Source organism: Muntiacus reevesi, chromosome 6 (genome assembly GCF_963930625.1).
Source record: "Muntiacus reevesi chromosome 6, mMunRee1.1, whole genome shotgun sequence".
NCBI lineage: Eukaryota > Metazoa > Chordata > Mammalia > Artiodactyla > Cervidae > Muntiacus > Muntiacus reevesi.
In genome coordinates this window covers 88,576,995-88,590,881 of record NC_089254.1, presented here as the reverse complement: position 1 = coordinate 88,590,881, position 13,887 = coordinate 88,576,995, and the positions used below count along the sequence as shown (strand labels likewise).

At 44.2% G+C, this 13,887-nt stretch overlaps 1 protein-coding gene across 4 annotated transcripts in view; it reads right to left on the bottom strand.

Moving 5' to 3' along the window:
- Window positions 1-13,887, bottom strand: part of NRF1 (nuclear respiratory factor 1) — a 119,483-nt gene that overhangs the window by 5,655 nt on the left and 99,941 nt on the right. The window contains exon 11 of one of the 4 annotated variants that reach the window (XR_010663654.1): window positions 9,311-9,414. The exons of the other annotated variants lie outside the window; for them this stretch is intronic. The gene's annotated coding sequence lies outside the window, so the exon portion shown is untranslated. The remainder of the gene's footprint in view (window positions 1-9,310; window positions 9,415-13,887) is intronic. 4 annotated transcript variants of the gene reach the window in all.

Sequence of the window (13,887 nt, the reverse complement as noted above, 5' to 3'; positions counted from 1 at the left end):
ACATGGGTGAGCCTTCAGGTGATTAGGACGTTTCAGAACGGGAGCTCTCAGTCCAGAAAAAGCAATACAGAAATGACTACATTCAAAGCTCATCCAAATAAAACCATTTTAAAATATTTCATTTTCGGTACTTCACAGGTTGGGAAGGAGTAAATTTGGCCTTTACAACTGGGTGATAAGATGACTCCCACACAAAGCCATCTCGAGAGTGAATGACTAGTGACAGTGACTTCATATCTAAAAAGTTTCTTGGAGAAATCCCATATACAGGGTATTTCATAACCTCAAATGCCTTGAAATCCAAGTCCGTTATTCTCTACGCACAGTTTCAGTCTACCTCTACCTTAAACAAGTGCATTACCATCCCATTGTGAGGATTTTAAAATCTCTCACACACACAGCCATTTTGACATGAGATTAGATTAAATCGTCTCAGTGTCTCTGACCTAGCAGCCTTTATGTCCATGGCAAGGGAAAGGGGGAGGGGGCTAGAGGCTTGGAAACCCAGCGCGCACTAAATCGGCTGGCTGCCCTTGGAAGAGAGATGATTAAATGCTGAGGTACAGTAATCAGGCCAGGATTGTCCCTACATCTGCTCAGCCTGCCCCTGATTAGCCCTAATCTAGAAGGCGTATGTTAATCTCAGCTTGTATTCTGGGTCATTTCGATTGATTAAGCAACAGGAAGCCTTTCCCATTCTACATTAGGAACTTGAAGTTCTCCTTTTTGTTTTTTTCACAGAGACCCTGCACAACCCTCATAAGAAAGCTCTCCTGGCATTTGTATGGTGCTTTTCAAAGTCTTCTCACCCCCACTGCACAGCACTAGCTTCCTGCTGAGACTCTGGAGCAGCAGGCGGGGCAGGTATTCTTTCCTTCCACAAATGATAGGCAAGTTCTGTTGGACTTACTATAATTCACACTTATAAAAACCCGGAGCTTTTAGTACCCCAATCTCTAGTACCTCATCTTTCAAAGCTGTAAGAAACCATAGAGTTCTTCAGTTTAGAAAATCTAGTCCCTCTTTTTCTTTAAATTCCAAAGCATAGAGATAAAAAGTTTATTTAAACAAAACAAAACATGGACTGAGGGAGACTGAGTGACCGAGCCTGTAGCTGGGAGTCTCTGCAGGCACCAGCAAGCCTCTACCACTGACCACTACAGCCAGCAGGGGCCTGGAAGGGAGAGGACAGTCTCTTCTGGGCTCGCTGCTGCCTCTCCTTTCAGGTTTCTTGGTAAGGTTTACAGAATTGGCAAAAATGGAAAAAGAGGCCAAAAGAGACTTGGGAACTTCAGGTTCCAGGGCAAGGATTTCCATGGCCAACAGCAGTCAGCTCCCAAATCCTGGAGGAACTGCTGACCCCAGAACAGAAAGAGGAGACCTGACTCTGCTCTGTTTTTCTATCAGTTGGGTATCATTCTTGAGCCCAAATGGTCAAATACGCTCCTCCCATCTTAACAAATGGCAATTACATCCTTTCAGTTGCTCAGGCCCAAAACTTGGAAGTCAGGCCATCTCTGACTTTTCATGCAATTCATCAGCAAATTCTCTCCTTTCAAACATAAAGCCGTAACACAGCCACATCGGCTGCTGCTCCCCTGGGTGAACCCCTATCCTCTGTCGCCTGGACTACGTGTTAGCTTTCCTCCAAATTACCCTGCATCAGCCCTGGCTGCAATGCACTCTCTGCTCCCCACACAGAAGCCAGAGGGATCTTCTAAAACTTTCACACGATGGACATGGGGACACACATTCTGAAAATTCAGATATTTGCTCTTCCTTGTTTTCTGCAAAACGGGTTCTTCAGTGGTCTGTCTCTGAACGTGTCACCAGGGGAGGCTTTGTGGTAGACCGTGGGCGCCAGCGAGAGTAACTCTGAAGGTTAGGGTCACTGCCCTGCACACTCTGGATTCATCATTCATGAGCTGATCTACTCTATTCCTGACCTCTTCTGAGGTAATGAGTTCCATCACTTATCTACCATGTGATGAATCTCTTTCTCTCACACACACATGTGCATATACCTGGAATTTATTTACTGACGGGAATTCATTTATTTATCCCAAGACTAACTTCTCTTAGCGCTTTGAGATCTGATGGATAAGTCTATACATCACAGTTAGCTAAATCTAGAGATACTGTTTGACAACAGCTAATCCAACTCCCCCCGCCTTTTTAGTGGCTCCCTGCTGCTGCTAAGTCGCATCAGTCGTGTCCGACTCTGTGCGACCCCACAGACGGCAGCCCACCAGGCTCCCCGTCCCTGGGATTCTCCAGGCAAGAACACTGGAGTGGGTTGCCATTTCCAGGGAAAAATAAAGTCCAAATAGCTAATAGATGAGGGATTATATCAGCCTTTCCCACAAATACTCTGCCTTATGCTTTCATCACAACTGTACTTGTCTCTTCAGTATACCCTAGCCACCTCATGTATTTACTCAGGCAGGTCTCTCTGCCTAGAATTATTCCTGCCAACCTGTGTTCTGTTCTTTCACCATCTTTCAGGGGTTCCTCCAGACAGAACAGCCCACCAGGTTCTCTCCTTCCGGGAATTTTATTGCTTTACCACTCATTTGGCACCAGATCTGTGCTAACCTGTTCCCAAATAGTTACTGTTTTTCTCTATACAAACACTGCTTACTTAGATCTGAGTAGGACAATGTTCTTGAACAGTGAGCAACTTGAACACAGTAGACGTTAATACCTGAATATGACAATTGATCACGTTCTTCATCTTTTCAGAAACTTGATTATATTCCCCTTAGCTTTGGTCTCTGTGGCCTGAAGCCTTTTACTCTGCTTTGAAATGAGTACCATTCTCCCCACAACATTCTTAAGGCCGAAGCCAAATTCTGTATGGCAGTTCAGATGCATTTGAGGTGAAGGTAGAACAGGCACTTTTATTTTCATTAGCTTCCCAGTCAGAAAGAATCCTGGCTCTGCCACTTACAGGCTTATGAAGTCTCACTTTCTTCCTACATAAAATGGTAATTACTAATATTCTCAGGGTTGTTGAGAACTAAATGTGCTGACGGGAGTAGAGTTTAGCACAGTGCCTGGCACACAGTAGGTGAACACTAAATGTCAGCTACTTTCCCAGATGACTTGGAATGAGAGGTCTGATGAAGTCTGGCTGGGGTCACAGATGTTAGACTAAAGCTCTCAGGAAGCAGAAAGGAAAGCAGAGACAGAGCAGATCTCCTTTCAGCTGCGATTTGCTCCTGCCAGGAAGCACATCATTCGCCAAAGGCCTTCAAAGATGTAAAGATTAGAGATAAGAGCCATGAAATCAGGGCAGATGGACTGGCGGGCTGCTTCCTTTCTGAATGCAGTGATGGTCAGCACGGGCACTGGGACCGCATGATGACATATATGAAATAGCTGCTTATTCGGTACAGCAGTAAAGACACAACCCAGGCTAAACCACTAATCAATATTAAGAATGTTAACCATACGATCAGGGACAGTATGATATGATGTCACCATGCTGACAAACTTCTCAACCCCAAAACTAATAGCACACGCTGGAGCCCAGCAGAGCTCAGAGTTGCAGGCCTAGTCAGGGTCACCCAGAACCACAGACTGCCCTCCCCCCACCCCACGACACGACGAAACAGAGCGGGACAGACAGCCTGAGGAAGAATGGGCCTTTCATTTGCTCTCACAATCTGGGAAACCTTTGGGAACTGTTGTTTGCTGTAACTGAACCTTTCAGCCCAAAGGCCTTCCTAGTTGGTCATGGAAATATCTTTTAGTTTGGGAGAAAAATATTGATGGTTGTGAGAGAAAAGTAGTTAAACAAATAAATTATCAAGTAAACATAACGGTGAAAGAACAATAATTCTTAAAGCTGAAAGGAAAAATTCGCAATGTAATGCTTTCTGTGGTTTATGCATAAGAAAGTGAACTGTATGTATTAGGAAAATACTGGCTTAAATGGGGAACCTGTGACTGTGACTGGAAAGGAGAGGAATAAATAAGATAGTGAAACCATCTATTCACTTCTGCAGTTTTTAAAGAGTCATCAAAAATATCTATAAGTGTTTTTAGGGATGACAGGCAGGAGGGAAGTCCTTTAAAAAATTTTATCTTCAGGCCTGGAAAGAAGTTACATCAGTGCCACTATTGTATGAAGAAAAACAGGCATGGTGTGTCCTGGCATAGAGATGGGAGAACATGACGGAAAACCAGGTAAAGAAGCTAGTAGGCAGGCGGCAGGCAGATAACGAGGCTGAGAAACACAAACAAGGACCACATGGAAAGAGGACAGATGAGGGCAAGAAAATGAAGGTCATGAAAAGAACAATGATATCAAATGAAAAGGAAAGCCAGGTAACCCTCATAATAGTAAGACAAGGGAGAAATAGAAAAAGCATTTCTCTCTCAGTGGTTCTGTTTCTGCTATATTAGCTGCTTCTGGGACATTTAATCTTCCTTTTCCGTGTTTTTAAAGTCCATGGCTTTTGAGGGCATTTGAGGGATTTATGGATTAAAATATGTATTACATCTGGCAAGTACTGAATATTCTCATGAAGCCAATAGCAGACTCAGAGGTACCCTGGTCTAATAGGCACTTCTCAGCACCCAAGATTTCCTCTCCTCTGACAAGATAATATCAACCTGCTCTTGGAAAAACCACTTTCTGGAATAACTTCCACAGCAGTGGCTTTTTCTGGGTAGGACAGACTAAGGACTGGGTCCTTGGTCTTGATTTTGCAGACTCCAAGAAAATCGTCTTGCCTGCATCACACAAGCCAAACGTTGAGTGAATTCACTTTTACTTTATTAGTGAATGCATTTCAAAACATAATTTGGAGATATAATTTTACCATTCCCTCTTGAAATTACTAGAGTCCCCAGGAACACGAACGAAATCAGGGTTCTATCCTTTAGTGTTCAGAATCATTGTGGGCTACATCCTGGAGACTGAAATCCCAATATAAGACTGAACAAGCTGACTCCGATTCATGCTGTTCTGACCAAGAGGGCTTTAAACCAAAAATGGCAGGAGAGAAAGGTGTTTAAAGCTTGCAGGACATGTAGGTGCTCAGGAGGATGTCTGATCAGAGATGTATGGAGAAGGGCAGGCGCTATCTAGTAAAGTTCCAGAGATCACTGGAAGGGGATAAGGGAACACCCCAAATCTCCAAAGTCTGTGTAGTAGACGAGGTGTGAACAATACATAAAGAGTTGGTATTTTTAAATATTAAATACAGCCCATCTGACAGAAACCTCAGGAGAAAGTTACCAAGCTGTTTAAGAGTTTCCAATAGTCGGGTGTAGAAATGGACCAATCAGGAGTTACCTAGAGTTAAGAATGGAGATTTATTTATTTTTCTGTTATTATTTTCAAAGTTTTTATTATAGAAAATTTCAAATAGGCACAAAAGGAGAGAGACTAATGTAAGGACTCCTACCCCCTGTGCCTACCACCCAGCCCTTGCCTCCTCCATCTGAACAGGGACAGACTGAGGCAAAAAATCTGCCAAAGGTGCTCTCCTGATTTTTCAGTGCCTCACTTAGCCAATCTTAGAGCATCATTTGGGGGTTTCCCTGATGGCTCAGATGGTAAAGAATCCACTTGCAATGCAGGAGACCCAGGCTTGATCCCTCGGTCAGGAAGATCCCCTGGAGAACGGAATGGCTACCTACTTCAGTATTCCTGTCTGGAGAATTTCATGAACAGAGGAGCCTGGTGGGCTACAGTCCATGGGGCCGCAGAGTCAGACATGACTGAGCGCCTCAGCAAAATTTGCTTTAGACATAGTTAGACACCTGAAGACAGCAGATTAGATGTGGAAATAAACAGTTAAGGGGTCAGATGGTCACAAAGAAAGAAATCTATCTTATAAACTTCATTCAAATGTAGTATTATTCCATCTTTCCTATCTGGGCTGTAGTTAGCATAACCAAACTGTTAATGGGGACAAGTTCTTTATAAAAGAATTCCAGCTAATAAAGGCAGAGGAATGATAAGACTAGAGAAATCACTAGTTTGAAACTGTTAGTGAAATGATGGATCTACACAAAATCATTAATGGTTACTAAAACCACTGGGGCTTCCCTGAGAGCTCAGCTAGTAAAGAATCCGCCTCCAATGCAGGAGACCCCAATTCAATTTCTGGGTTAGGACGATCCCCCTGGAGAAGAGATAAGCCACCCACGCCAGTGTTTTTGGGCTTCCCTGGTGGCTCAAAACCATTAGGTGACCAGATGATGAGGGACTGTAGAATAGAGGAACTCCACCACCCGTGCAGGCTGCAGTGCCTGGAAGGGTAGCCTCTTAGCCCACCCTCCAATCACTTCCTTCTCTCCGCAAAGATGAAACCCCGTGGCCTGTTCAGCATCCATTTGCAATGGGCAATTTGCCATACAGAGGCCTGACAATGACACAGAACTTTTCAAAAGCACCAGGCAAGAAGGGCCACTAGGAAGGGCAGCAGCAGGAAGTCTGCTTCCCCTGCACACCTGTGTCTGGGGTACAGAGGTGTCTCTGACATCTACCCACGGGGTTTACACATTCCTCTGGGAAACGTGCCAGCACACTGAGTGCGAATGATGCCCGCTATATAAAGGTAGGTCTTTACGGTCACCTCTTAGTTGAACCAAAGGGAGGATGGGTCATTTCCTCCACAGCGCCCTGCTAAACTCTGATTTTATGATGTGCTTTTCTTGTCACAGACTTATTGTCTAATCATGTCTTCTTTAAGCTAACATGAAAACTAATTTGTGTTTCTTAAGTATGCAGCAGCTGGGCAGGGGGTGGAGGAGATGGTTCAGGCTTTACCCTGGCTTGCTTAGAGAAACTGTCCAAGGATTTAAAATGTGTCATGAGTGATCTGCATGACAGATATTCTGTGTATGGCAATTAAGAGTTGACTATATTTAACATTTATAAAACCAACAGGGCCATTTCTGTTTAATAGGGCTGCTATGAGGATAAGTAACATTATATTTAAATGATTTAAGTTCTTGAGAAAAGAGATACTGTCTAAATTTGAGGTAGTGTGGGTAGCTCAGACAGTGAAGAATCTGCGGACAATACAGGAGACCTGGGTTCGATTCCTGGGTTGGGAAGATCCCCTGGAGAAAGTAATAGCAATCCATTCCAGTACACTTGCCTGGAGAATTCCATGGAGAGAGGAGCCTGGTGGGCTACAGTCCATGAGGTTGCAAAGAGTCAGACGCGACTGAGCAATTAACATACATACATGTCATTATTTCATAAAGGTTTTCTCCCAGGAGATAAAGCCACCATGTCCATATAGTAGCTACTAGAGACGGACAAATGGAAGAAACAAGCTTAAAGGTCCGCCCTTACTCCCCAGACTTGCTGAAAATGGAAGATGCCACCAGCTCAGTGCTCAACCCCCAGGAATATTGTCCATGCCCCATGTTGTACACAAAATGAACAATCCATATACACACTCTTGGCCCCCAAGTGTTCACATGCCCTCTTGTCAATGAGGAGCTCTGTTTAATGAGAAAAGAACTCTTCAGGCAAACAGTGGGGCTGTGAAAGCTGAAGGAAGGGAAGGCCAGGGAGCAGGTCAGCTGTAAGTGGACATTCCTAACATTAAAGTCTTTTCTCATAGTTGCAATTCATTTTTATTATCATCATTATTCCTGTTTTGTGAGAAGTTGGAGGGGCTGGGGAAAGGACACAAGATTCTTAGAGGAAAAATAATTTTAAGGTGAAAAGACAAAGATCATAGTCAAGAAACACTGCTGGAAGTTGATCTAAATAACCAGGCAAGTTTCCTTTTCTCCTTCCAGCAAGGCTGAAATATTGGGGTGGCCAAAAAGTTTGTTCAGGTTTTTTCCATAAGTCCAAGGCTCACTTAAGCAGTCAAGACATTTTAGGAGGTTCAGACCAATCTCTGAGACAGTCCTGTCCATGAGAACTCACTGTGAAGGTGGGCACAGTGTACTTGTGCACTGGCACTAAGGTGGCTGAAACCTGGCTAGTGTAATTGAGGAACTGAGTCTTTAATTTTATTTGATTTTAATTAATTTCAGTTTATAAAGGGTTAGAGCAAGGCTCTAGCTTCCAGTGAGCCAAGTCCACACCTTAAGCGTGCTTCAACTGCATACACACTGCAGAACATGGTAAGAGTTGCTTTTGTTTAGATGGAAACTCAATCTGAAATTGGATGCTCTGCTTTGACCTAAAATACATTTTCCTGGCATTTCCCTTATTTACTTCACAGCTTTTTTTTTTACTGCCCGGCCCCATCAACTTATTTTAACCTGTCCTACCTCCTGGGTGCCTAGGTGAGAAACTGCCAGCACTGGAGAGCGCTGAGTAGAGCTGCCCACTGCAGCCCTGCAGGCAGCAGGGGAGGCTGGGTTGCGCAGTCAGAGAGTGCTGGCCGCCTCAGTGAGCCAATCTGATAGCGGGTCTTTGCAGTCTCGCTCAGAGCAGGGTCTCAGTTTCCATATTGAGACCCCTTCAACGATTCTCAGGTCCATTTGCTAGCTTTACAACAGAAAAGATGTTTCTATCAATTCTACTTTCGAAAACCCCATTTAGGCTCTGAATATCTCTCAATTGGGGCCTTTCTAATAATAAAGATTTGGTATAATTATAATGTCACAGGCAATCATGCTGACAAAGCAAAACCAATATGTCTCCTCGCTGGGCCTTTGCTCTCAGTCTGACCAACGGGAGGAGAAAAGAGGCTTTGTCAGGAGCAGATGTACAGTGGGAGGCCCCGGGAAAGCAGATCTGCTGAATGAAGCAGGTGCCACTTAGACATTCACTTTACTGACTCCAGCCACAACCTTCCTTTCATTTGATATCCTGCTCTTGGCAGGAGGATGGGGAAAGAGCATCACACAAAGAGGAAGCATGTTTATCCTGTTCAGATTACCGCTCTGCTAGGCTGCTGCTGCTAGGTTCTGCACATTTGTTCTTTATTAAGCAAATGGTAGAGCTGAGAAGTGAATCCCTGTTTTACACAGGTAACCTGAGAGCCAGAGGGCCCCCAAATCATAGTGGCTGTGACATGCAGGCTATCAGAGTTAGTAACAGTGTGCTGACGTTCCTTCAAAATCCTAATGCAAGCATAAATAAAAGAGGAAAGTCCCCTTAACCAAGAACCTTAAAAACTTTACTCTGTAAGAATTTCTCCTGTTATGATAATCTGGTTCTTGTGTGAACAGTGATTAATCCCCCCTTTACATGCTTAATTAAAACTGCTTTTTCATCCACATATTGAATAGTAATGATTCCAATTAAACTTGTCCAATTATGGCTCTAGATTTGGTATGCCAAAAAAAAAAAAAAAATCCCTTTACAGAATATTACCTGCAATGACAGGCACCAAGATTCTGTCTTGGTTACAAGGAGCTGGAATCATCTAAGACCAGAATCTGTCTTTCGAATACAAAGACTCAGAAAGATCTGGGGACCTAAAGGGAAGGAGAATGAGATAACGAAACATGTAACTTGGCCTTGAGGACACTGGAGATGGGGAGGATGCCGTGATCAGTGGTGTCTGTCTGCCAATGGCAGGTACCTTCTCGGCAATCTCTGCCCTGAAGCCCTGACCTGAGTCCTCTGCCCAGAACGTCCCTAACTTGTCAAGTTTCCCCAAGCTGAGAATACCCAACACAGACCAACCTGGCTTCACACATGTGCCAATTCCCTCTGGGGTCCCAAGGAGCCAACTCTGAAGACATTCAGATTTCAATATGGAAAACACCTCAAAGCATCTGAAGGACCTGGCCATGGCTCAGATGAGTACTAAGAATCAAGACCAATGTATAGGGGTCACTTCACTGTAAAAGCCCTATTTTTCTCTGAACGGCCTCAATTAGTAGCAATTCCTTGTGTAAAATGATGAATGCCTGAGGCCGCCCCAGTTTATGACGGTGTAGAGGAGATGACATATCCCCTTTGAACTTGCAGACTCTGCAAGGAGAAAGAGGACTCTAAATACCACAATGATACTTTCTTTTTCTTTGTTTGTGCCATGTGGCTTGTGGGATTTTAGTTCCCTGACCAGGGATTGAACCCAGGCCCTCGGCAGTGAGAGCATTGAGTCCTAACCACTGGACCAGCAGGGAATTCCCCACCGTGACACTTTCAAGAGGCAGTTCTGCTCCTTCAGAATGTATCCACAGGTCAGCATCTCTGCAGGAGACAAAGGTACCAAAGAACACCAAAACTAAACACTCCTTGAGCTGCAGAGGCAATGTCTGATGAGTGACAGAATAGACAGTACTTCTGGAGAACCGGGTCTCAGTTTTGTCTGCCCCAGCGTGTCTCAGGGGTGGCCACCTGCCTGTGTCTATTAGTGCCAGAGGCTTTCCGAAGCAAGGATTCTCAGTGTGAGATTCACTACCTTCTTCCAGCTCACTGTACCAGATCCTAAGAATGCATCCCAGAGGTGTTATGAGTAAACCCTCTGAAGACTAAATCCCTTCCCATTCAATGTGAGTGTTTAATAACAGTAATAGTAGTAGTAGTAAACAGTTACTGTATGCTTACAACGCCCCCCAAATCAGTGCCATCAATGTATATCCTGGGGGATGGGAGGAGGTGGAGACTGGGATGTCAAAAAAACTGCTACTTCCCTCTGAGAACTATTCTGGAAGGCATTTTGGACCTCAGGAGATCATAATGCAGCAGGTGGGGAAGGAGGACAAGTCTCTATGCTACAAAAGGGCTGGATGAGTAACATACATGAGACAGAGAACTGTAACTCTCTGGATTCTAGAATCAAGAGTGCCATTACACATCTTCATGTTCCCATTTCTCAGAAGCAGCCATGTTTCATTGTGAAATCTGGAATTCATCCAATGGTAATGGCTTCTTTCAGCCTGTAAGCCACAAGGCTCTGGCTATTTCATCCTTTTAGGGGTCATGATAAATCCATTAGCATACCTGAGCTGAAGAAGGCTGCAGCTGAGAAGAGGAATTTGCACTTGTGAAGCATCCAAGTAGAAATGGGCAAGTGGCCTTGGTTGTGAATAAAGGGATGAGGAAGTGAGTCTAGGTGTCGCCACTGCTTCCTGTCTCAGATTTTCCTGCTCAGGACTCTGCAGTGCACAAAAATAGGCCAGCTCTTCTTGCAACCCTCTGCCCAGCTGTTTACTGGCTGCGGATTACTGGAGTCACGTGGCAGGTTTTTTTTTTTTTTTTTTTTAAGCAAAGCTTTGCTGTCTCTGAGCTGAGAAGGTCACTGGGAAGGAAGGCTCATGATGCATTTCTGTTGCCTTCCCCTGTGCAGGGTGGCACCACCTGCCAGCAGACCACAGTGCTTCTGCTGTGGCCTTCAGGGCAGTGCTGTCTGACAGAGCTCTCAGCAGTGGTGGGAACGCTTCGTATCTGTGTCCATTAGTGGTCACTAGCTGCATGTGGTTATTTAAACTTGAATGTGAATACATTAAAATTAAATAAAAAAATCAGTACCTCAGGTCACATATGGCTAACTGAGCACTTTGTGGCTTGTGTGACTGAATAACTGAATTTTTAATTTTATTCAATTTCCATTTAAATTCAAACAGCCACATATAGCTAGTAGCTACCATGCAGGGCACACCTTTATTTTATTTTTTAAAAATTTTGCCTGCACCATGCAGCTTGTGGGATCTTAGTTCCCTGACCAGGGATTGAGTCCGGGCACTGGCAGGGATAGATCGAGTCCTAACCACTGGATTGCCAGGGAATTCCCAGGATATAACCTTAGATCTTGGGTTTTGATGCCATTTACTTGTTTGCTTCTGTTAAGACTCATCATGACACTGACTTCTAAAGTGAGCAACACATGGCTATGACCATTCCTCAAAACAAGCCTGAAAAACAGTGAGCCACACCAAGTAGCAGTTCAATCAGATACAGTAAAGATGATGATTTTCATCTGTTTTATACTGTTTTTATATTCTTGGTTGAGTGGACTGGCAAGATGGAGTGAAGTGGGGGGGAAGAAAGGCGCCCACAGAGGCAGCACAAAGAGTCCAGGAGATGTGGGTTTGGTTTCACTGTTTAGCAGCTGAGTGACCCTGGGCGAGTCCTAGTGTAGCTGCCTCTACAAAACAAGCTATGAGGTCTGTTCTACCCATCTTCCTGGGTGAAGGTAGGTCAATGAGAGTACTTACTTAGTCAACTGCAAGGTGGTGGCAACGGTAGGGCTAGTAGTAGGAGTGTTGATTTAAAAAAAAGAAGAAAAGGAAAGAATGTAGGAAGAAAAGAAAAAGATGAATGCCCTAAATAATAATGTTTAATGCACACTGTCAAAAGGCAAATAAGGTAAATAAGGAGTGAAACTGAAATAGTTATTCTCCCAGTATGACACCTACCAACATGTTTCCCAGAATGAAGATGCATCACCTTAGGAGAAAAGTTAGCTGACTTAAATGGGGAAGCCCCTCTCTGCAGACAGTGTGTTTTTCAGGGCGGCCCTTGGAGGACACTGCGCAGTGTCCCACTCTGAGCTCTGCCCTGGCTGCCGCAGTTCCCTGGTGTGGCACCAGCTTCCCAGGCAGCCCCAGTTCATGGGCTCAGCCTCACCGTTCTTTCTGAGCCACAGCTCAGAGCTCTCCTTATCTGTCCTAAGATGTGATCATCCTGGGTCTCTGAGTACATCCTACTTCCCCTCCATTTAAAGAAAGACTTGTGATTCTGAAGGGGAAAACAGCTGTATGACAGATGAATCTGTACTTTTTCTCACAGAACAGGCAATGCCTTGGCTTGGTCTGACTGACACCATTCTAACCTCTTAGCTTCCCCTCAGGTCTCCCTGTCAGTGGAAAAGAGGGCCATTTACTTTACAGGATGATGGCCTGAAAACCTACAGCTCCTGCTCTCAGGGCGCTTGCAGCCTGGGGCTCTCACCTCACACACACAACCCTGGGGCTCAGGGGCTCGCTGCTTCCAGTCTAGGAGGCACTGAACTCCCCATTTTTGCATTAAAGGTACAGACAGTCTCACAGTGTCAAAGTAACAACAGTTATTTTAAAGCTATTATCACACTTTACGGTGACTGAATATGCACATTTACAGTAAAACTTTACTTAATACAATTTATTTATTTAAACTTTAAAATACTGAGGCAAATAGTGATTTAGAGCACACACGAATAGCATATCTGCATCTTTTGGAAGCTGCAACATTGACATATTTCCTAAGTTAATTAATACTTACATCTTCACTGATTCTTCTGGGAACAAGTCCATATATTAATGGGTCCAGAGAATGAGGACCATAGGAAAAGGGAGAAGGTGAGATGTATTTTATAGTTTATCAAAATGAGCACTGACACTTTATCTCTTATTCTTAAAGATGAGCTGGAACAAAAAGGACACGCTGCAAATAATAATGGATGACGGTGGTGGTGATAATACAAAAAAAGTGAAAAAAAAAAAGTCACCCTTTGTGATGGAAGCTGAAATGCTGCTGGACCAAGGAAGGTGATATAACCGATTGCAGGAGCCATTCCACAATATCACCTTCAATTTCCTTTGCTCAAGATTATAGAAAACATTCCCATCTATTCCCATCTTTACAGTATTCAACTCTGGAGCATAAACCCTTCAACTGTGTAGGGTAAGCACTGGGACCTGTCCTACAGACAGGAAAGCTGGGTCTACTGGACAGTGCTGTGCGCGCTGTACCACTTAATGTATTTGGGGGGATGCTTGAGAAGAAACTGATGCTGGCAGCTAATAATAATTTCACATTTATGAATGATATATCTATGTGCCAAGCACTATGCTAAGTACTTCACAGCAATCACTTTGTTTAATGCTCACAACTACCTCATGAGCATAGAAATATTGTCATCCTAACTATACAGCTAAGGCTCAGGGAACTCGCCTGAGAGCACAGAGCTAAGCAGAGGTACAGCTTTTAGAGGCCCCATCTAGGCCTGAAGGTCCTCC